A 25101-nucleotide genomic window follows, 5' to 3' on the forward strand; every position below is an offset into this window, starting at 1 on the left:
AAATAAGAAAAATATTGTCATAGGGAATTAGCCTATTAATGGAGGGAATTAGGGGAGGGATCATTAAAACAGTCATGGGGGATGCTTTCTGAGGTAAGGACACTTAATCTCTTAATGCCAGGCTGTAAAATAGGGGGAAGGAGAGAACTGAAGAGGATGGGGCTTGTTTCAGAAAGAGAGAAGCAAAAGCACTGAGGTGAGAAAATCTCACAGAGCCCTGGGGGCAGATGAAAAGTCCACCACCTACTGATGCACTGTTAGGGATGAAGCAAGTTTCTCCAGTTGGGGTTGAAGATTAGAGGTGTGAGAAAAAAGAATCACAGAGTTTTATGACAAGATAAAAGCAATGGGAAGCCAAGGATAGGTAGAAAGCAGTAAACGATTATGATTCTTTAAGAAAAACATAATCCTCAAATCCTAGATCACTAAGCAAGTTTCTATATTTTTAATTGATTTATTTATTTCCTTGAGAGAAAAGACAGAGAAAATGCTTGAGCAGGGGGAATGCCGGAGGGAGAGAATCCTTAAGCAGACACCCTACTGAATGGGGAAACAGTTATGGGGTTGGATCCTAGGACCTAGAGTTCATGATCTGAGCCTAAAGCAAGAGCCAGATGTCACACAAGCACCCCAAGATTGCCTCTATGTATGTGTATTTTTAACGTTTTATACATTTATTTGAGCAAGAGAGAGAGAGAGAATGAGACGGAGAGTGAAGGGAAGGCACAGAGGGTGAGGGAATCTCAAGCGGACTCCAAACTGTGCAAGGAGACTAATGCTGGGCTGGAACCCAGTAGCCCAGGATCATGATCTGAGCAAAAGGCAGACATTCGACCAGCTGAGCCACCCAGGTGCCCCAAGCAGCTTTATACATTTAGGAAATTCCTCTGCTGCTAGAAAATAATGGACACATTATTTCTCACATCTTTCAGAAAGAATTGCTCTTTATGGGAAACATGATATTCCTAACAAGACAGTCATTTGCCAACAAAAGCTCCTCATTTTTGCAGTCTCCACATGGCATTTTTCACCTCAGCATTCCTCCTCAGTGTGTAGATCAAGGGATTCAACATGGGTGTGATAATGAAATCAGACAAAACCATTTCCTTGTCTAAGAGGTGAGTAGTTGCAGGTTGCACACATGGGAAAATGCATGGCATGAAGTAAAAGAAGACCACGGTGAGGTAGGAGCCACAGGGGGAGAGGGATTTGCACTGCCCTTGAAAGCTGTAAGACCCAGGGGGAGGAGGATGATCACATAGGAAGTAATGAGTATAAGGAAGATGGTCACATACATCAACCCCCTGTTGAGGATGACTAAGAGACCCAGGGTGTGGGTGTCCATGAAGGCCAGTTTCAACAAGAGAAAAAAATCACACATAAGGTGATCAGTGACACTGGGGTCACAGGAGGGTATTTGATATGTGAAGAGAATCTGTATTACTGCGTGGGGAATTCCCCCCACCCAAGAACCTCCCAGTAGCAGACATCACACGTGAGAGCTCATGATGGTCATGTAGTGCAGGAACTTACAGATGGCCACGTAGGGGTCATAGGCCATCATGATGAAAAGGATAATCCCTACACCAGCAAGGAGCAGGGTCAGGCAGCCTCTTGGAAAGAGAGTTCTCAATCACCTTGAGGGCAATGACAGAAGAGTAGGTAGCATCCATGAGGGAAAAGGAAGTAAGGAAAAAATACATAGGTGATCTCAGATACTGACTTGTGATCACAGTTACAATGAGTAGGTTTCCCAAAACAGTGGACATATACATGATTAGAAACACAGGAGAGAGCATTTTCTGCAATGAGCAAAAGAATGAATTCAATCACATTGTTTGGATTTCCCCAGTACCCATCCAGGTACTGATATGAGCTCCAGCTGAAAGCTGGAAATCCTATAAAAGAACATGTGATTTATAATTAATGGTGATTTGGCCCTATGTTTTTCCAGGACTTCATGGACATTGTTATTTATTTTTATTCATTTATTCACCATCCAAACATTTGAATCTTAATAATATGCTTGACAATGTGTTTAAAAGGTAGATACTTCATTAATGCTAGTTCTCCCATGATATTTCCAAGTGAAATACAGTTTTCCTTTATTATTATTACCATTATTAATTATTATTATTATAAGCCAACATTTTTGAATATCTATCTTACTCCAGGTACTAGAATAAACCTATGATTGACTCATTTTTACAGAGGATGGAGCAGACCCTCATAGAGTTTAGGAAACAATTAAGGAGGCACAACTCATGAGTGGTAAAGCCAGAAAGCAGACCATATTTTCTGCATCCTATCAGTGCCCTCAAATATCAATATTGGTTCTCCAGTAATTACTCTGTGAGGTTATCATTTTATCAATCAGTGCACTGATTACATTACAATATATTCTGTTTTGCTTTCAAAACAATCTGAAGAGGATCATGCCTCCTATTGTCTTTTGTAGACAATGTGACAATTCCGTTGTAATTTTGTGCTTTACCTGTAATTATTATATGATTAAAATACAGAGAAGACCTGTGATTGTATCATACCTGGACAATATATTGTTCCTTGAAGATGACAAATAAGGATGGTCCAGCCAAGACCCAGGTCACAATAACTGACTCAAACCTGTAGCAGCTTAAGTCATTCCATTTGGATTTCTCTGTTCCATAAATGGAGCAAAAGATTCTGGAAAATAATAATGACACCAAGTAAACACTTAGGTTTTAGGTTTACTAACTGTGTTGCTGGGCACTGTGTCAAGTATGATATAGTATTACCTCACTTAAGCCTCATGCAACCCTGTGAAGTTAAATACCATTGGGACTCCCTTTTTAAAGAAGAGAAACTGAGATCTTGGGAACTTATATTTCTGCAGAAGATTAGGGAACTAGTGTGCTCTGGACAGCCATTTGAATCCACAGCTCAAATTGTTAACTACTCTGTTCCATCACCGCAGAAGAGAACAGATGATGCAAAGTTTCAAGAGTGTTACTATTACAACCCAGAAGAAATGCTAAGATGAAAACAGGCTTTGTGTTATTACTGGGAACTTATAAGCAAAAGCTGGCCACTGTATCTTAGGAATTTTCTAGACCACAACTTCAATTGGCATGTGGACTCGACCACTCTGTGAATGCTAAGAAGTTACTCTTAGGATTCAACAACATTACTCCCACACCACCCCATACACAAAATGCAGAGCTTCCAAGGAAGGCAGTTGAAATGCCCTTTGTTCCCATTGCTTAACCTCATCCTCTCTCTCCTGACCCAAGAAATGAGATCTTTCCTGTAAGGACCCCTGTGGATTAGAAGGAACACTGCCTCCAGACTCATGAAATGAAATTGGGCTCTATCCAGGCTGTGTCTCTAATGTGATCTGCTCCTGGGGAATGTTAAAGACATCTCCCAGCTTCAGTGTCCTCATTTGTAGTATGATGACTCACTAGTGGAGTAACAACAGAAGGACATGGTCTTCTTCAAAAACAAACATCCATCTCTCAGTTGCATTGATTGTTTATGCCTCTGGGTAGGGTACTCTTAGAAAGGTGGTTCATTTAATCTTTAAAAAAAATGGATAAGCCACTGCCCTAGGTTATCCCTAATGCTCTATTTCTCTAATACTTCCTATTGATACAGTGCAGAATTGAATTTTTGATCTAACATTCTACTTTGTCACCAGCAACCCTCAACTTCACTTCTCTGATCTTATCACTTTATTTATTCTACTCTCATCCCATCCAGTTCCTGTCAGACTCCTAGCACTTCTTTCCACAACTGCCTTTATGTTATCTGGGGATGTCACAGGATCCAGATCTGGGAAACCTACTGCTAAGTCTCAGCCAGTCCACTTACTGGCTTAGTGATCTCAGCCTCTGTAAGCCTCAATTTCTGCAGTATCACAGCTAGTAATAGAGAAACACAGATGTGTACTCACAGAATGAGAGAGTAAGGCAGAGAGAAAGAGGGCAGAGGGAAGCCGAAAGGGAGGCAAGGGAGGAGAGAAGGAAGGAAGGAAGGAAGGAAGGAAGGAAGGAAGGAAGGAAGGGAGGAAGGAAAGAAGGAAGGAGAAGAAGTAAAATTGGAAGAAAGGCCATCAGATAATCTCCTAGTAATTCTTTGCAAATACATTATCCACTCCTATTCTTGTTGCTTGTGAGCACTTTCTAGAGGCCTACACAATTTATTTACCAATTTTCAATTCTAAGTACATACTCATTCAGTTTTCAAAAATTTGCAGAAAAGGCCACAAAAGTAGATCAAGTGAAAAAATTCAACCTAACTCAAGTTAGAAATCAAGTTCATAATCAGGTTTCCTTACTCAGAGTGAGTGTTGCTTACATATAAAGCAAACAGGTATTGATCATGAATTACTCATGTGCTTTTAGAGTAATAGATACATTGAGGTGGATAGGGACTCCCAGGCCCCTGCCCCTTCCAGTCCCCTGCTCCCCATTGCTCCTGCTGGTGCAGAAGAAAATACCAAATGGCCATCCCATTGGGTTAAGATAACAAGTCATTGCTCCTTCTGAGGCAGAAGAAAAAGACCAGATGCCCGTCCTGTTTGATTAAGAAAAGAAAAAGAAACAATTCCCCAGGGGTAATTTATCACTCTCCTGAGAGGCCTCCCCATAGATTATACTTCCACATGAAGGAGCCATTTGGCCTTGAGAGACAAAGGAAATGTCTCGGCTTTGAGAGACTGCAAAAACATCTAGTTACCATCCCTCATCACCCATAACCATAAAAACTCACTCCTAACCCTGTTGGGTGCTCAGCCTTTGGGAAACAATCGCATTGAGCCCACCAGTGATAATAAAGCCAAGTTCTCCCTGATTTCCGTGTGCTGCTTCAATTTCCTCAGTCGCTTCAGATTTTTCACAATATTTGGTTCCCTGACCAGGAAATCCAACCATGCTGGCCCATTGTACCACCGGTGTGGGACAGGTGATGGGCCACAGAGGGCAAACAGAGTACCTATCTAGGGTTTAAGCGCTCCCCACTGATTTCAGTGGACCCAAAGCTGGACTCTCCCGGACAGCCCTGGCTCACCTCTTCCCTGCTAGATCAACAATAGGAGATTGGGACAACTGATTGGATCCACCTGTCAAAGCAGGTAAGCCCCAGGGCCACTGTCTGAGACAGACCCACCTCTGAGGTTGGGAAGGGGAGTCTGATCACCTCTCATCAGTCAGGGATACCCAAGGTGGTGTCCAACCTGTTTGAATCTGAGAAACACTTGTATGTATGAGTGTGTCTGATGGCTCCGCAGTTTCAGCTATGGAGTCTGAGTGGGCTGCACCCTGAGTTTCGTGGAGTGTCATATGGCATAATGGTCATCTACTCCATGGAGTAACGTGGTCTGGGACTTATATGGACAAACTTTGGCTAAGGCTCTCCTAAGTTCTCACAAGGGACATGAGCAGGACATTATCTGAAAGAATCCCCTCCCTTTGTCTATGACATCATTCATGATGGGAGGGAAACCCAGTAAAACCACTGTCTTAAGACTGCATGCTTCACAAAACAAAACAAAATAAAACAAAACAAAACAAAAATAACAAGTCTTCAGCAGTGACTACAGGGCTCACATGACCCTGGGAAAACTCAGGACCCTCTGCAAGCTAGAAAGTCCTAGTCTTGAGGTTGGATGGCCCTCAGAAGTAACCTTAGATTTACCCACTGTCCAGTGTGTTTATCATGTGGTCACAGGAAACCCAGGACTCCCAGATCAGTTTCCATATATTGACTCCTGGTTAGAAATAGCTAGAACCCCTCCCCCATGGGTATGGTTCTACATTAATAGTAATGGACAGGAAGGAATTTCCAAAAGGAATTCCACAGGTCAAGGCCTCCTGGGGAGAGGAACTCTAGTAAATTCAGTGTGAATGCATGGATGAATATGCAGTTTGACCTGGCATCTTAACTGGCTGGGATGGATGGGATGATGAGGACCAGGGATGTGTACAGGTGCCGCCCATAGGGCTATGCAGATTCAAGAGCTTGGGAGGCCTTGGCCTCACAGGGTGGGGGGGGGGGCGGTGGCAAAAGGGGCAGTGACACAGAAGAGCTCTGGACAATGATGAACCCACTGGAAAGTGTAGGGACCACAGTCCTCTAACCCAGGGCCTAAAGATGAGCTACAGGAAGACAGTGCTCCAGCTTTTTATAAGAGGCATGTGGGGAGATACCTGATTTAGCAGCTCTGGCAGCCCATAGGAAACTTGATCCAGAAAAACAGAATGTAAAATAAAAGGAGCTCTCATATTTACCATTAAGACAAAGCGGGGGTTGCCTGGGTGGCTCATTCATTAAGCGTCTGCCTTTGGCTCAGGTCATGATCCCAGGTGTCCTTCAAACAAACAAACAAACAAACAAACAACAACAACAACAATGAAAAACTCCTTTGTTTTTGGGAAATTCCCTATCTTCTCTGTCCCAATATGGATTGTCTATCCCCTCCCATTTTGTTGGTGGAAAGCATGGTGTCTGCTCCTCTGGAGCTGATGATCTTCTAAACCAGGAATGCTTTCTCTGCCCACTGGCAGCATTAGTCTCTTCTGCCTCCCTATCCCCTTTCCCTGTTTCTGCACTACCTTGGGTACAGCCTGCATTACTGGATTTTAGAGCATCCTCAGTGCCTCAGGCACCATGGCTCCTCCCTTCACTGGCAGGGGAGCAAGAAAAGCACCCCAGAACCTAACACCACCCACTCCAGATTTCTCCACACACATCTCAGATGAAAAATTGAGTATGGGGAAGATCCCGGTGGAACATATTTCAGCATTTTAACTAAGTTTATTCATTTGGTTCTGGCAGATGTGTCTTTTAAGTTATCACTGGTAAATGTGAAACTTTTATTCTGTCAAGGTTTACTGAAGGTCAAATAACCTCATGTTACTCTGTTGGGTTGTTAGTAAAAAATAACTAAAATGGTTAATTGTCTTATCAAAGTTTTCATGGGTAATTTTTAAAAGTAGCTTTCAAAGTCTTTGGTAACCTGAAACTTTAAAATTTTTGTTGGATGACAAATTGAATTAAAATTGTGGACATCTAGGTCTTTTCCAAATGGGATAAAATGTTAAAGCATTGATTACTAGACATAGGTTTGTGCCTTTGTCTTCCTACTGCAAAGAATATTTAACTCTGTTGGTAAACATGTTTTGTGCTTAACTGATTCATAAATTTGCCATCTAAAGAATTCTGTTGTAACCATTCACAATTAGTTAATACTTAGCCATCATTAGAGACTGAAGTGTTTCTAACAGTACCAAATTAACAGTACAAAATTCTGTAGCTAAGACTGATGGAAATAAGGGAAATAGCCCTGTATGTCGAAAAGTAGGAGATATGTACGGAAGATAAGGAATGGGAATACATTTTGTTGAAGGTAAGAGAAAGTAATTTTATCCTAAATGAGATTGTTCTTTGGAAGGAAATGGCTTGGGGCAAAACCTGAATGCAAAGGAAAGTTGTAGAAAGTTTGTGATGGAAAATCTTTGGAATGCAATTTTAGGTATGGTCCAGATGGACTAAGATTGAAATTAATTTTAAAAAGACACTGGTATAGAAACCCGTTTTTCTCTCTGTTCAAAAGACAGTTTTCTTAGATTAATTGATCTGTTGTTAAGAAGAAAATGTAAGTAGTTTTCTCTTTGTCTGCCCAGGAAAACAAAAACAAAAACAAAAACAAAAACAAAAAGCAGTTTCTATGTTTTGTTTTATCAGATCTTTAACATCCCTAACTATACTTAGGTATGTGCTTTAAAACTTTCTACGATTTTAGCAAATGTTGACAAGATTTAAACTGTAAATGAAATCTCTTTAACTCATAAGGCTTTTCTTTGGTATGCTAAGTTACTCAGGAAGTACCACTAAACAAATGATAAACCTTGGGTTACATTTGGGTAAATGCTATAACTACTCTAAAGGTTCTATACATTTCCAAAAGTTTTAATGTTTTGATAAGGTCATCACTTGATATTTAATTATTGAAATGTTCTATGTCACAGAAATAACCTGATTTCCTTGCCAGCTAAATTGTAAACTCTCATCTCATCAGGTCTTTAACCATATCTGTTCTGAGTTTTTGTCATTTATAATTGCCTTAATTCTCTTGTAAAATGAACTTCGCCTTAAAGGAGATTTGTATAAAGGACTTTCAGGACACATACAGGTATTTGATATATCAAAAGTCCTAAAACTGAAATGTGTAAGAATTTCCAGAACTCACTAAAGCTGCATTCAAACTAAACCAAAATTAGTAACATGGGGCTAAATGAACTAAAAGATTATAGTATTGTGTCTCTTATTTTAAACGTTGCTGGTTTTCTAATGTTTGCTCTTTCACACTAAGGAAAATTTTTCTTAAGTTATTAGTGACTTACAGAAATGTAAAAATATTCATTTGTAAACAAATCAAAGAATTCAACTTTTCTCTCTGTCTGAACCCTCTAAAACTCAAAGGGTTTCAGTAAGTATTCTTTCTCCCATGGCAATCAGTCATTTGCATAAGTTCAGTAAGAATCTGTTCTCCTTGCAACAGAAAAACATTGTAAACTCTGGTTATTTTACCAAGGCATTGACTGGAATGTCATATTAGAGAAAGTCATGAAAAGATTCAGATATGACCAGACATTTTAAAGAAACGAAGGTTGACTTTATAAAACCTGGAGCCATAAAGCCCCTTGGAAATGCTGGCCTGATACCATGCTTACAGAAGTCCCAGCAGCCTCACCAGGTGAGTAAAGAGTGTCACTTCCTGGCAGGTGCAGGAACCTCAGAATACATTGGGAACCTCAGGAAGGGGAATTCACCCAATTTGACCAGTATTGCAGGCACGTCTGAAGGCAAGTATGTGGCTTGGCTTCTGGCCTGGAGAGGCTAGAGAGTTCAACCTAGAGATTCCTTATAAGAAGTTCCAGCAAAGCAGATTCTAAAAGATCTATATGATCACTCATTGTTCTTGCTGAGCTTATGTAAATAATTAGGCCAAATCTGTTAAAAACTGTACTTGTTCTTCAGCTAAATTAGTCCTGATTTAGCTATCTCTGGAAATGAGTGTTATTTTAGGAAAAAAAAAATGTTTTAATAACACACCTTTGTGAATTCTAAATTTGATTGTCTTTAGATGTTTGTTGTTTACCTAAGCTAGACAACTAGAGGTAAACTTCAGAGAAGTTACACAATAGTTCATTTAGATGATCTTCTTGCTTTTTTATTCTGTGGGGATAATAACAAGAACCCATGGCACATAATTAAACAGCTGGGAAATGGGATTAATTTCCCAACAATTATATAACTTAAATATCACCTTGACCAATTCTGTGTGGGTGGGATAATGAAATTGCCTAAAAGCCAGAGCATACCCCACTCCATAGGATTAACTATGAACCTGTGGAGATAATACATGACCCCACTTTCTTTATGATTGCTTGGGTAATGCACTTGGATATAGCCTTATCTCCTGAGACAAGTTTTCTCCCACTTGTCAGTGATCCTTTGTAATTAGATTGTTAATACTTCAAACAAAGAGCTTAGTGATATTTTTCAGTTATATTTATCCTAGAAGTCACCTCTATTGAGGTACAATTGTGAACAAAAGGCTTTCTAAGCATACAACAGGACTCCTGGTAAAAGGATCCTCAAAGCTCCTTATGGGACAGCCCCTGACTATAATGACTTCACATCAGGTCCAGAGAGTCTTAAAAACCAAAGGCCACCAATGGATGATAGAGTCTTTGCTGGCATAGCTACTACTGCAATGGGCCTTGTGACTTCCCTTAACTTTTACTTCAGGCTTTCACAAGAACTCAACAATGACATGGAATGTATCGCAGATTCATTAATGTCCCTCCAGATACAACTCTCCAATCTGGCAGCAAAAGCCCTCCAGAATCCACGAGCCCTAGATCTCCTCACTGCTGAAAAGGGAGAAACCTGTCTTTTCCTACAGGAGGACTGTTGCTACTACATCAACCAGTCCGGGATCATCCCTTCCAAGGTTCCTGAGCTCCAGGAATGCATCCAGCACTGTCAAGAAGAACTCACATCTTGGGGTTTCAACCCACAATCATGGACATCTTGGCTATTACCCCTACTCCTCCTAGTTACCCTTATTATTGTCCCTACTCCTCCTAGTTACCCTTGGTCCTTGTTGCCTCAACAACCTCGTCTTTTTCATCAGAAATACCATCTCTCAACACACGACAGTCTATACCCTTTCCCTCTGAGGATACAGTCCCTTAAATCTAGATAATGATTATCTCTAGGGTACCCCTGCCAATAATCAAGAGGGGGGACATGAGGTGGATAGAGACTCCTGGTCCCCAGCCCCTTCCCATCCCCTGTTCCCCATTGCTCCTGCTGGGGCAGAAGAAAAGACCAAATGGCCATCCCATTTGGTTAAGATAAGATAACAAGTCCTTGCTCCTGCTGAGGCAGAAGAAAAAGACCATATACCTGTCCTTTTTGATTAAGAAAAGAAAAAGAAACAAGTCCCTCAGGGTGATTTAGCACTTTCCTGAGAGGCCTCCCCATAGATTATACTTCCACATGAAGGGGCCATTTGGCCTTGAGAGACCTCAGACCCAGCCTGAGAGACTTTGAAAATGACCTGTTAACATCTCTTATCACCCACAACCATAAAAACTCACTGTTAACCCTGTCAGGTGCTCAGCCTTTGGGAAATGATCCCGCTGAGCTCATTGATGATAATAAAGTTAATTTCTCCCTGATTTCTGTGTGCCACTTGAGTTTCCTCAGTCGCTTCATATTTTCTGCAGCAATACATGTACTTATTCAATAAAACTGATTCATTTAACGTTATATTTTGAAATTAAGTTCTAAGTTACAATTCTATAAATAAGTAAAATCTACATATGGTATACTTAAATGAAATAATAGAGGTGATTAGTAGAGCTGAGTTTTTACAGTTGGCCAACAATGGAAAGTTATAAAAATAAAGATTCTAATGTTGTTTAACACAAGATCTTGCAAAACTCAAGATTTGATCATATGACATAACTTCAGAGTCCAAGAACCAGGTGCAAATTTTCTAACTTGGTTTTTCTGACTGTGGAGGCAAGCTTTCTGGGACAGAAATGAGGGAAACATCATCCAATTATTACATCTTGATCAAATTTAGAGAACTAAGATTTGTATTGCTTTCAAAGAGATATTTAAAACACAAGACTTAAGCATTTATGATCCTGAGGAGGAAATAACATTTCTGTTTTACCAAGGGATTTATCATCCCTCCAATTAAGGATGATTGTTACAAGTTATCCAAGTAGAGGATTTACCAAATCATTTGGGTGTCTTTTCTCAATTGATGGAGGGGCTATTCCCTGACCCAGTGAATTTGCATCCATCTGCTTTAATAATAGGGTGTTCCCGGGGGGAAAGAAACTCACATGGGTGAGACCACCAGCAGCCTCACAGCAGAAGTCTACATCAGTGTTAACCATGTAATCCAATCCTTTGCTCCTGTATGGAGTGGCCATGTGTGTAATCATCCATTAGAGCCACATGCTTCTTAGCAGGCATTTTCCCTTCTCTTCAATAATCATTTATTTTTTTAAATCTCAAGAATTTAATCCATGCAAATTGGTCCTTGAATAGCTCCACCACAGAAGTGGTAAGCAAGACTTGGTTCTTTTTTATTTTAAATTATTTTTATTAACATATAATGTATGCCCCAGGGATACAGGTCTGTGAATCATCAGCCTTACACAATTCACAGCACTCACCATAGCACATACCCTCCCCAATGTCTGTAACCCAGACACCCTATACCTACATCCCCACCCCCAGTAATCTTCAGTTTGTTTTGTGAGATTAAGAGACTCTTATGGTTTTTCTCCCTCCAGATCCCATCTTGTTTCATTTTTTCCTTCCCTACTCCCCAAACCCCCAATTCTGCCTCTCAAATTCCTCATGTCAGAGAGATCATATGATAATTAAGGCTTGGTTCTTTAAAAGAATTCCTAACCTGGCAATATTTTCCTCCCTGGTTGGATGGGAGGTATGAAGAGAAAAGCAAACAGTGACTTAAAGATGTCAACCTCAGGTATGCTAGGATGGCCTTGACCTCAACTGTGAAGAAGAAGCCTTCTATGAGAGAGGAGCACTGTGTTGGTGGGAGGGTGGGTAGAATGACTGGAGTTGAATCAGGAGTTCACTTTCTGACATTTTGAATTTGAGATTTTATTAGACAACAAAGTGGAGATTAAGACAGGCAGTTAGACATACAAGTGTGAAATTAGGGAACATGATTTGGGATCCAGCTATAAAGTTGTGAATATTCAGCAGTTAGGTAACATTGAAATCTATGGGATTCAAAGTATTTACTGTAGCAATGTGTATTGACAGAGGAAAAGAGCACTTAGGGCATACACCCTTAGTAGTCAGAGAGAAAAAAAAAAAAGTAGAATCTACAGGAGAATAAAGAATGGCCTGCAAAGTAGAAGGAAAATCAAGAAACCAAGGCAAATAGGGAACTGTGTGGACTAAGTACAAAATCCTCTAGAGCTAGGTGAAACTGGGAGCCCAGATTTAGCCTATTACTTGCCTTTAATGCCACATTGTGGAAAGATCTCATGAGAGCCAATTTAACCAAAGTGTTGTAGAAGCCACAGAAATTACCATTAAGCAAGCAGGTCACCCTCACCTGAACAGGATGAGAGTGAGTGGATTTTTCCTTTACCTATTTAGGAAATTGTCCTGGAAATTGGTCTTTATAAAGCTTTATCACAACATTAGGTTAGCTTATCTGTCCACAGGTGTGACAAATCTCCCCTTAAAAAAATATATTGTCAATTCTGTTTAGTGATAAGTCTTCTTTTTCCTTCTAGTTTAGCATCCTGCATCTTGATTTTCCTCTGAAAGATCTGAACAATGCTGTACTTTAGTTAAGAGTTCTGTAAATGGTCTCTTTTGGCACCCTCTGCAAATCGATTTCAAAGCACCTCAAATCTGGCAGCAGGCCTGATGTGAATCCTGCTATTGATACCCACCAGTAATCTGGAGTGTAATCTACTGATGACTTGATCCCAAATACATATAGCTACCTCTTCCTAGAGTGGTACCATGATCCTTCCACTTCCTTGTACATATTGTTGTAAATGTTGTTCAAGTAAGTTTTCATGGGATAGATTATTAAAGTCACTTTGCTCACATGGTTTCATTTCCCACTAGAGCATTCAATTCCAGGACCATAGGGCTGATTCTTTTAGCTTCTGCTCTTTGGATGACTATTTCCAATCTCAGAGGGCAGGAAGTTATCTAAGTTGATAGATACCTGACAAGGACAAGTCATTATATATAGAGCCATTCCTTAAAATCTCCTGGTTCTTCAGTCAAGAAGTGGGCAGAGAACATGAAGAGACAATTCTCCAAACAAGACATACAAATGGATAACAGACACATGAAAAAAAATTTTTTTCAATGTCATTTGCCATCACAGAATTACAAATCAAAACCACAATGAGAGATCACATTACACCAGTCAGAATGGCTAAAATTAACAAGACAGAAAACAACAAATGTTGGTGAAGATGTGGAGAAAGGGGAACCTTCTTACACTGTGGAAATTCAAGTTGGTGCAACTTTTCTGGAAAACAGTATGGAAGTTCCTCAAGATATTAAAAATAGAGCTACCCTATGATACAGAAATTGCACTAGTAGGCACTTACCCTAAAGGTACAGATGTGGTGAAAAGAAGGGGCACCTTCACCCCAATGTTCATAGCAGCAATGTCTAAGATAACCAAACTGTGGAAGGAGTGGCGATGTCCTTCAACAGATGAGTGGCTAAAGAAGATGTGGTCTATATACACAATGGAATATCACTCACCATCAGAAAGGATGAATACCACAATTTTCATTAACATGGATGAAACTGGAGGGGATTGTACTAAGTGAAATAAGTCAAGGAGAGAAAGACACTTATCATGCGGTTTCACTCATATATGAAACATAGGAATAATGCAGAGGATGATAGGGGAAGGGAGGGAAAACTAAATGGGAAGAATTCAGAAAGGAAGAAAAACCATGAAGGACTCTGGACTACAACAAACTAGCTAAGGGTTACAGAATGAAGGGTGGTGGGGGATAAGGTCACAGGGTGATGGGTACTAAGGAAGGCATGTGTTTTGTTGTTGTTGTTGTTGTTGTTGTTTTGTTTTGTTTTTCTCTCTTTTTTAAAATCTTTTAAATTTCTTTTCAGTGTACCAGAATTCATTGTTTATGTACCACACACAGTGTTCCAAGTAATACATGCCCTCCATAATATCTACCACCAGGCTCACCCAACCTCCCACCCCCGTTCCTTCAAAACCCTCAGATTGTTTTTCAGAGTCCATAGTCTCTCATGGTTCATCTCCCCCTTCAATTTCCCCAAACTCCCATCTCCTCTCCATCCTGTTGAACACTGGGTGTTATAGATAAATAATGAATCATTGAACTCCAAAGCAAAAACTAATGATGTACTATATATTAGCTAACTGAACATAATAAAAAGGAAATTTCCCTCTACTTTCCATAAAAATTTAAAAAAAATCTCCTAGTTCTCTCCTGAAGATGAGATCATTCTTTGATACATTTCTCATATTTCACAGTCTACAAGGTTTTAAAAATTACACCACATTCAGCTTTTTTTAGCTTGGTTTGGGGCTGTTTTATGGGAAGCTAGCATACTTAACCTTCAGGGATTTAGGAGAGAGATTTCTAGTTATATCAAGAGAACATTTAAATTTAGGTTTTTAATATTTGGTACATGGATGGGGAAGTATTAAAATGGAAATTCTCTTATCTGCAACAACTCACATATTCTAGAGTAAGAGAAATGAGTTAATATGGGCTTTTGCTGACATAAAAATCATACGATTTGTATTTGTACATATAATTACTACTTCTGTTTGTCTTCATTTCTTTCAGAACCATATTCTTAGTTGGAAGGATTTATCTGCTCACTTAATGGCTTGTACTGATGAATTTCTTGAATGTCATATGTCTGAAAGTCTTCACTTCAGCATTGTTTTTAAAGATACTTTTTGTGAGTATTGAATTTGAAGTGGACAGGTTTTGTTTTGTTTTGTTTTGTTTTTGTTTTTGTTTTTTGTTTTTGTTTTTGTTTTTGAGTATTTTAAAGATGTTGCTCCATTCTCTTCTGCCCCACTGGTTTACAGTGTTTTTGGTGGGAAGTTCGTTGTGATTTTTATCTTTATTCTGCTGTATATAGAGTGTATTTTCCCTTGAGCTGCTTTTAACGTTTTCTTTTTATCATGGTTTTTGACCAATGTATTATTATGTTTCTCTTAGTGTAGCGTGCATCATGATTGTGTGCCTTGTTTGATTATTGGCTCAGTGGATTTATAGTTCTCACTAAATTCTGAAATGATTTGGCCATTATTTCTCTTTTCTGTCATTTCTCCCATCCTGGTCTTTGAAGATTCCAATTATTCATCCATCAGGCTGTTTGAAGTTTTTTCTTAGCTCATGGATGCTCATATATTTGTTTTTCAGTCTTTTTTTTTTTTCTTTAATCTCTTTGCTTTCATTTTGATGGTTTCTACTTTAGTGTCTTTCAAGTTCACTAATCTTTTCTGCTGCAGTGAACAATCTGTTCATCTGCTATTCTCATCTCAGTTACTGTATATTTAATCATTAGACTTTTAAAGTGACTTAAAAGTGTAAAAAAAGGCTCTTTTTTGGTATTCCCAATGTCTATTCTTAGCATATTCAATCTTCTTCTCTACTTTCTTGAAGATATTTAATGCAGTGATAATAATAATTTTATGGTACTCATTTACTAATTCTATAATCATTGTTATTTGGTGTGTGTGTGTGTGTGTGTGTGTGTGTGTGTGTGTGGCATTGAATGGGTTGTTTTTGTCCCCATAAAATGAATGATATATTCTTGCCTCTTTACATGCTTGGTAATATTTGATTGGTTGTTATGCATTATGACTTTTATCTTGATTGCTGGATATTTTGCATTACTATAAATGTTCTAACTTTGTTAAATGGGACTAGAACAATGCTTAGTTTATGACTAAGGTTTCTCCCCTATTGAGGCAATGCACTTTTTAATATTTTACGTGATACTCTGTGTATTATGGGGTTCTCTATTCTGGTGGGTGGGAAAACCAAACTTTTCCAGGTCCTATATGAGTGCCAGGGATTGCTTCCTGCAATTCCCCCTGATATCTGAAACATATACAACATCTAAAGGTCTCAAATCTCCACAAGTTAGCCCACAGATTAAAGAGTTCCCCAGTAAAATCACTAATAACATACATTTTTTAACTAGACAAATTGTTTTCTCTTGAAAAATAAATAAACAAAACATGAGCAGGTAATTTGGGCAAAAAATGGGGGGAAAGGTCTATCAGATAAAATACAGTACCCAGAGGAGGAGGAGTCAAGATGGTGGAGAAGTAGCAGGCTGAGATGACATCAGGTAGCAGGAGAACAGCTAGATAGTTTATCAAACCATTCCAAACATCTACAAATCCAACAGGAGATCAAAGAAAAGAACAGCAATTCTAGAAACAGAAAATCGACCACTTTCTGAAAGGTAGGACCAGCAGAGAAGGGAATCCAAAGCAACAGGAAAATAGACCTCCAGGGGAGGGGCCGGCTCCTGACAAGCAGCCGAGCACAAAATCAGAACTTTGAAATGTCTGATTCACTGAAGGACATCGCTCCAGAAGCTAAGCCAGGGCGAAGCCCACACGGGGAAAGAGTGGTCTCAGGCCCACAGGGTCACAGAAGGATTGGGGGTGTCTGAATGTAGCAGAACTTGCAGGTATTAGAGCAGGGAAGTTAGCTACAGAGAGGGAGCTGAGGAGTGAGATCTCAACTCGGGGTTACCTTAAATTGTGATCTGTGGCACAATGAGGCCACTGCTCTTTGAGAAGGGATCCCACAAGGTCTGGGGACACACCCCAGAAGAAATCAGGGTTCTGCAGGGTTTGGCAACTCCAGGTGGGGCTGTGTGCCAGAGACAGAGACACTTGGTCACAGGCTGGGTGAGCTCGGAGTGCAGCTGGAGGCCAGGGAGATGGGACTGATTGAGGGCTTTTCTCCAAGGGTGCACTGAAGAGGGTGGCACCGAGCTCTTGGCTCCTCCAGGCAAGAGATTGGGAGGCTGCCATTTTCATTCCCATACTCTGGAACTCTACGGAGAGCATTCAGGGAACAAAAGCTCTGGAAAGCAAACCCGAGCAGGTTACGTAGCCCAGCCCCTGGTAAGGGCAGTGCAATTCTGCCTTGGGCAAAGACACTTGAGAATCACTACAACAGGCCCCTCCCCCAGAAGATCACCAAGAAATCCACCCAAGAACAAGTTCACTTACCAAGGAGAATAGCAGAATTCTAGAAGAGGAGAAAACAAAGCATGGAATTCATGGCTTTCTCCCCAGGAATTTTTAGTCTTGCAAAGTTAATTAATTTTTTTTAATTTTATTTTTTCTTATGCTAATTTTCTTAAATTTTACTCTTTCCTCCTTTTATGTTTTTTAACTAGTTTATCTTAACAATACCTTTCATTAAAAAAAATCTTTTTTGAACCTTCATTATTTTTTTAAAGGTTTTATTTATTTATTTGACAGACAGAGATTACAAGTAGGCAGAGAAGCAGGCAGAGAGAAAGGAGGAAGCAGGCAGCCAGACAAGCAGAGATCCCAATGTGGGGCTCGATCCTAGGACCCTGTGATCATGACATGAGCCAAAGGCAGAGGCTTTAACCCACTGAGCTGCTCAGGCACCCCAGTGAACCTTCATTATTATAGTCATATTTTATCCTTTATTGTATCTAACTTTATTTTTTGTATACACATAAGGTTTTTTTCCTCTAAAAAATTTGGGATACAACTTCTTCTAATAGATCAAAATATACCCTAATCCTAGCACAGGGCATTGTTCTAGTATCCAGCCTGAGCAAATTCTCTCCACTTTCTTTTTCTTTATTCTCCCAACCAACTTATCTTATCAACTCCTTTTTTAGGAAAAAAAAAAAAAAAAAAAAAAAAAAACAAGTCATCATATTTATAGTCATATTCCATCTCTTCATCATGTTTACCCTTATATATGTTTTTCATTCTTTAAAATTTTAGTAGGTAGTTTCTTCTAAGAGACCAAAATACTCCCCAAATTAAGTGAGTGACACTGTGCTTTTTACCAGTCAAATATATATATATATATATATATATATATATATATATATATTCTTTTTTTATATTTTCCTTTGTTTTTTCTTCTTTCAGTTTCTTTTTTTTCCTGAACTTCTTTTTACCCCCTTTCTTCCCCCCCAAGCTTTGGGGGTCTCTTCTGATTTGATTAAAGAACATTTTCCTGTGGTCTCTGCCACCCTTTTAGTATTTTATTCTCTCCTTCATATATTCTTATCTGGATAAAATGACAAGGTGGAAAAACTCACCACCACCACAACAACAACAACAAAAAAACAAGAGGCAGTACTGAAGGCTTGGGACCTAATCAATACAGACATTGGTAATATGTTAGATCTAGAGTTCAGAATGATGATTCACAAGGTGCTAGCTGGGCTTAAAGAAGGCATGTAAGATATTAGAGAAACCCTGTCTGGAGAAATAAAAGTCCTTTTTGGAGAAATAAAATAACAAAAATCTAACCAAGTTGAAATTTAAAAAAATGTATTAATGAGGTGCAATAAAAAATGGAGGCTCTTACTGCTAGGATAAATGATAGAAGAGAGAATTAGTGATATAGAAGACAAAATGACAGAGAATGAAGAAGCTGAGCAAGAGAGAGACAAACAGCTACTGGACTACGAGGGGAGAATTCAAGAGATAAGTGATACCATAAGATGAAACAGCATTAGAATAATTGGGATTCCAGAAGAAGAAAGAGAGAGGGGAACAGAAGGTATATTGGAGAGAATTATTGTAGAGAATTTCTCTAATATGACAAAGGGAACAAGCATCAAAGTCCAGGAGGCATAGATAATCCCCCTCAAAATCAATAAGGAGATCCACACTCCATCATCTAATAGTAAAATGTACAAGTCTTAGTTACAAGGAGAAAATCCTGAAAGCAGCCTGAGACAAGAAGTCTATAACATACAATGGTAAAAATATTAAACTGTCAGCAGACTTATCCACAGAGACCTGGCAGGCCAGAAAGAACAGGCATGATATATTCAGAGCACGAGAAAAAACATGCAGCCAAGAATACTATATCCAGCTAGGCTATCATTGAAAATAAAAGGAGAGATAAAAAGCTTCCAGGAAAACAAAAATCAAAAGAATTTGTAAACACCAAACCAGCTCTACAGGAAATATTGAAAGGGGTCCTCTAAGCAAAGAGAGAGCCTAAAAGTAGTAGATCAGAAAAGAACAGAGACAACAGTCACCTTACAGGCAATACAATGGCACTAAATTCGTATCTCTCAATAGTAACCCTGAATGTAAATTGGCTACACGCCCAATCAAAAGACACAGGGTAGGGGCGCCTGGGTGGCCCAGTGGTTAAGCCTCTGCCTTTGGCTCGGGTCATGATCTCAGGGTCCTAGGATCAAGTCCCACATTGGGCTTTCTGCTCAGCAGTGAGCCTGCTTCCTCTTTCTCTCTCTCTCTCTCTCTGCCTACTTGTGATCTCTGTCAAATAAATAAAATCTTCTAAAAAATAAAAAAAAAGACACGGTATCAGAATGGATAAAAAAACAAAACCCATCAATATGCTGTCTACATGAAACTCATTTTAGACCCAAAGACACCTCCAGATTTAAAGTGAGGGGGTGGAAAACAATTTACCATGCTAATGGATATCAAAAGAAACCTGGGGTGGCAATCCTTATATGAGATCAATTAGATTTTAAGCCAAAGACTATAATAAGAGATGAGGAGGGACACTATATCATACTCAAAGTGTTTGTCCAACAAGAAGATCTAACAATTTTAAATATCTATGCCCCTGGTGCACCTGGGTGGCTCGGTAGGTAAAAGCCTCTGCCTTAGGCTCAGGTCATGATTCCCAGGGTCCAAGGATTGAGCTCCGTATCAGGTTCTCTGCTCTGCAGGGAACCTGCTTTGCCCTCTCTCTCTGCCTGCCTCTCCGCCTACTTGTGATCTCTGTCTGTCAAATAGATAAATAAAATCCTAAATAAATAAATAAATAAATATCTATGCCCCAAACATAGGAGCAGCCAACTATATAAACCAATTAATAACAAAATCAAAGAACACATCGACAATGATATAATAATAGTAGGGGACATTAACACTCCCCTCACTGAAATGGACAGATGATCCAAGGAAAAGATCAACAAAGAAAAAAAGGCCTTCAATGACACACTGATACAGATGGACATAACAGCTGTATTCAGAACATTCCATTCCAAAGCAACAGAATACACATTCTTCTCTAGTGCACATGGAACATTTTCCAGAATAGATCACATCCAGGGTCATAAATCAGGTCTCAACTGGTATCAAAAGATTGAGATCATTCCCTGCATGTTTTCAGACCACAAAGTTCTGAAGCTAGAACTCAATTATAGAAGAAAATTTGGAAAGAACCCAAATACCTGGAGACTAAAGAGCATCCTTCTAAAGAATGAATGAGATACTACCTAACACCAGTTAGAATGGCCAAAATAAGCAAGACAGGATCAACGTGTGTTGGAGAGGATGTGGAGAAAGGGGAACCCTCTTACACTGTTGGTGGGAATGCAAGTTGGTGCAGCCACTTTGGAAAACGGTGTGGAGATTCCTTAAGAAATTAAAAATAGGGCTTCTCTATGACCCTGCAATGGCACTACTGGATATTTACCCCAAAGATACAGATGTGGTGAAAAGAAGGACCATCTGTACCCCAATGTTTATAGCAACAATGGCCATGGTCGCCAAACTGTGGAAGGAACCAAGATGCCCTTCAATGGATGAATGGATAAGGAAGATGTGGTCCATATACACTATGGAGTATTATGCCTCCATCAGAAAGGATGAATACCCAACTTTTGTATCAACATGAATGGGACTAGAAGAGATTATGCTGAGTGAAATAAGTCAAGCAGAGAGAGTCAATTATCATATGGTTTCACTTATTTGTGGAGCATAACAAATAGCATGGAGGATATGGGGAGATGGAGAGGAGAAGGGAGTTGAGGGAAATTGGAAGGGGAGATGAACCATGAGAGATTATGGACTCTGAAAAACAATCTGAGGTTTTGAAGGGGCGGGGGGTGGGAGGTTGGGGAAGCCAGGTGGTGGGTATTACGGAGGGTACATATGGCATGGAGCACTGGGTGTGGTGCATGAACAATGAATTCTGTTACACTGAAAAGAAATAAATAATTTTTTAAAAAAAGATCCAAAAAAATTATCTAAAAAAAAAAAAAAAAAGAATAAATGGGTCAATCAGAAAATTAAAGAAGAATTTAAAAAAAAATCATGGAAACAAGTGATAATGAAAACACAACAGTTCAAAATCTGTGGGACACAGCAAAGGCAGTCCTGAGAGCAAAATATATAGTGATACAAGCCATTCTCAAGAAACAAGAAAGGTCTCAAATACACAACCTAAACCTATAGCTAATGGAGCTGGAGAAAGAACAACAAAGAAAACCTAAACCCAGCTGGAGAAGAGACATAGTAAAGATCAGAGCAGAAATCAATGAAATAGAAACCAAAACAACAACAAAAACAACAACAACAATAAAAAAAAAACACACAAAAATTAGAAAAAATCAACAAAACTAAGAGCTGGTTCTTTGAAAGAATTAATAAGATTGATAAACCCCTGTCCAGACTTATCAAAAAGAAAAGAGAAAGGACCCAAATAAATAAAATCAGGAATGAAAGAGGAGAGATCACAACCAAAACCAAAGAAATAGAAACAATTAAAAGAACATTTATGAGCAACTACACACCAGCAAATTTGACAATCTGGAAGAAATGGATGCATTCCTAGAGACATATAAACTACCACAACTGAACCATGAAGAAATAGAAAACCTGAACAGACCCATAACCAGTAAGGAGATTGAAGCAGTCATCAAAAATCACCCAACAAATAAGAGGTCAGGGCCAGTTGGCTCCAACAGTACATTGAAAGAATTATCCACCACGAACAAGTGGGATTTATTCTTGGGCTGGAAGTTTGGTTCAACATCTGCAAATCAATGTGATATGATAGATTAATAAAAGAAAGAACAGGAACCATATAATACTCTCAATAGATGCTGAAAAAGTATTTGACAAAGTACAGCATCCCTTCCTGCTCAAAACTCTTCAAAAGTGTAGGGATAGAGAACACACACCTGAATATTATCAAAGCCATCTATCAAAAATCCACCACAAATATCATTCTCAATGGAAAAAAACGGAGAGCTTTTCTGCTATGGTCTGGAACACCACAGGGATGTCCATTATCACCACTGCTATTCAACATAGCACTAGAGGTCCTAGCCCTAGCAATCAGAGAAGCAAAATAAACTAAAGACATCCAAATTGGCAAAGAAGAAGTCAAACTATCACTCTTTGCAGATGATATGATACTATATGTGGAAAACCGAAAGGACTCCACTCTAAATCTGCTAGAACATGTACAGGAATTCAGTAAAGTGTCAGGATATAAAATCAATGCACAGAAATCAGTTGCTCTTTACACCAACAAGAAGACAGAAGAAAGAGAAATTAAGGAGTCAATCTCATTTACAATTGCTCCTAGAACCATAAGATACTTAGGAATAAACCTAACCAAAGAGGCAAAGAATCTATACTCAGAGAACTATAAAGTACTCATGAAAGAAAATGAGGGAGACTCAAAGAAATGGAAAAATGTTCCATGCTCATGGATTGGAAGAACAAATATTGTGAAAATGTCTATGCTACCTAAAGCAATCTACACATTTAAGGCAATCCTTATCAAAATACCATCCATTTTTTTTTCAAAGAAATAGAACAAATAACCCTAAAATTTATATGGAACCAGAAAAGATCTCAAATAGCCAAAGGAATATTGAAAAAGAAAGCCAAAGTTGGTGGCATCACAATTCCATACTTCAAGCTCTATTACAGAGCTGTCATCATCAAGACGGTATGGTACTGGCACAAAAACAGACACATAGTTCAGTGGAACAGAATAGAGAGCCCAGGAGTGCCTGGGTGGCTCAGTAGGTTAAGCCTCTGATTCAGCTCAGTTTGGGATCAATCTCTCTGCTCAGTAGGGAACCTGCTTCCCCTTCTCTCTCTCTCTGCATACTTGTGATCTCTCTCTTTGTCAAATAAACAAATAAAATCTTTAAAAAAAAATGTAAGAAAGAGCCCAGAAATTGACCCTCAACTCTATGGTCAAATAATCTTTGACAAAGCTGGAAGAATGTCCAATTGAAAAAAGACAGCCTCTTCAACAAATGGTGTTGGGCAAATTGGACAGTCACACGCAGAAAAATACAACTGGACTATTTCCATACACCACACATGAAAATAGACTCAAAATGGACGAAGGACCTCAATGTGAGAGAGGAATCCATCAATTGAGGAGAACACAGGCAGCATCTGCTTCAACCTCAATTGCAGCAACTTCTTCCTAGGAACACCACCAAAGGCAAGGGAAACAAGGCCAAAAATGAACTATTGGGACTTCATCAAGATCAAAAGCTTTTGCACAGAAAAGGAAACATTTAACAAAAGCAAAAGACAACTGACAGAATGGGAGAAGATATTTGCAAACGGCATATCAAAGAAAGGGCTAGTATCCAAAATATATAAAGAACTCATCAAACTCAACACCCAAAGAACAAATAATCCAATCAAGAAATGGGCAGAGGACATGATCAGACATTTCTGCAAAGAAGACATCCAGATGGCTAACAGACACATGAAAGAGTGCTCCACATCACTCGGCATCAGGGAAATACAAATGAAAACCATAATGAGATACCACCTCACACCAGTCAGAATAGCTACAATTAACAAGTCAGGAAATGACAGGTGCTGACAATGATGCAGAGAAAGGGGAACCCTCCAACACTCTTGGTGGGAATGGAAGCTGGTGCAACCACTCTGGAAAACAGTATGGAGGTTCCTCAAAAAGTTGAAAATAGAGCTACCCTATGACCCAGGAATCACACTACTAGGTATTTACCCTAAAGATACAAATGTAGTGATACGAAGGGGCACATGCACCCGAATGTTTATAGCAGCAATATCCACAATAGCCAAACTATGGAAAGAATCTAGATGTCTATCAACGATGAATGGACTAAGAAGATATGGTATATATATAAAATGGAATACTATGCAGGCATCAAAAGAAATGAAATCTTGCCATTCATGACGATGTGGATGGAACTAGAAGGTATTATGCTTAGCATAATAAGTCAATCAGAGAAAAACTATTATCATATGATCTCCCTGATATGAGGAAGTAAAGAGGCAACGTGGAGGGTTTGTGGGGTAGGAAAAGAATAAATGAAACAAGATGGGATCGGGAGGGAGACAAACCATAAGAGACTCTTAATCTCACAAAAGCAACTGAGGGTTGCCGGGGGGAGAGGCGTAGGGAGAGGGTGGTGAGGTTATGGACATTGGGGAAGGTATGTGCTATGGTGAGTGCTGTGACGTGTGTAAACCTGGTGATTCACAGACCTGTAACTCTGGGGCTAATAATACATTATATGTTAATAAAAAATAAAATAAATTAAAAAATACAGTACACAGCTACAAATAATTACAAGTATGAGATATTAGCTATGGAATAAAGATATTGTGGAAGCTGAACACACATCTCTGAAATAGAACATAATAGGTATAAGATTTTGGAAAAGATTATTGTGATATTTAAATTATTTGGAAAATAAATGATTCAAAAAAATTGCTAAGACAATATGTGTGTAGTTAACTGGAACAATATTCTTTATACCATGGGAAATAAAATTAGTTAACAATTTAAATAGAAAATATTTATCCGCGTAATAAAGAAAACTATGGCAAAAGTGTGTTGCAGCTTTATGGTAGAGAAGGTTTTCCTAATAATGATGCAAGGGCAGAGGGAAGTGAGAAACTTTCCTAACAAGATTAAGTAGAGGGGGCAGTTAAGGATAGAAGAGAAGTGAGAA

The 25101-nt window shown here is 39.1% G+C and overlaps 1 pseudogene; it reads right to left on the bottom strand.

Annotated features, from left to right (window-relative positions):
* Positions 1–998: 998 nt before the first annotated feature.
* On the bottom strand, positions 999–5321 carry LOC116859405 (annotated as a pseudogene).
* Between the last annotated feature and the right edge of the window lie 19780 nt (positions 5322–25101).

Source organism: Lontra canadensis, unplaced genomic scaffold, assembly GCF_010015895.1.
Source record: "Lontra canadensis isolate GAN:19392208 unplaced genomic scaffold, GSC_riverotter_1.0 scaffold154, whole genome shotgun sequence".
NCBI classification, from domain to species: domain Eukaryota; kingdom Metazoa; phylum Chordata; class Mammalia; order Carnivora; family Mustelidae; genus Lontra; species Lontra canadensis.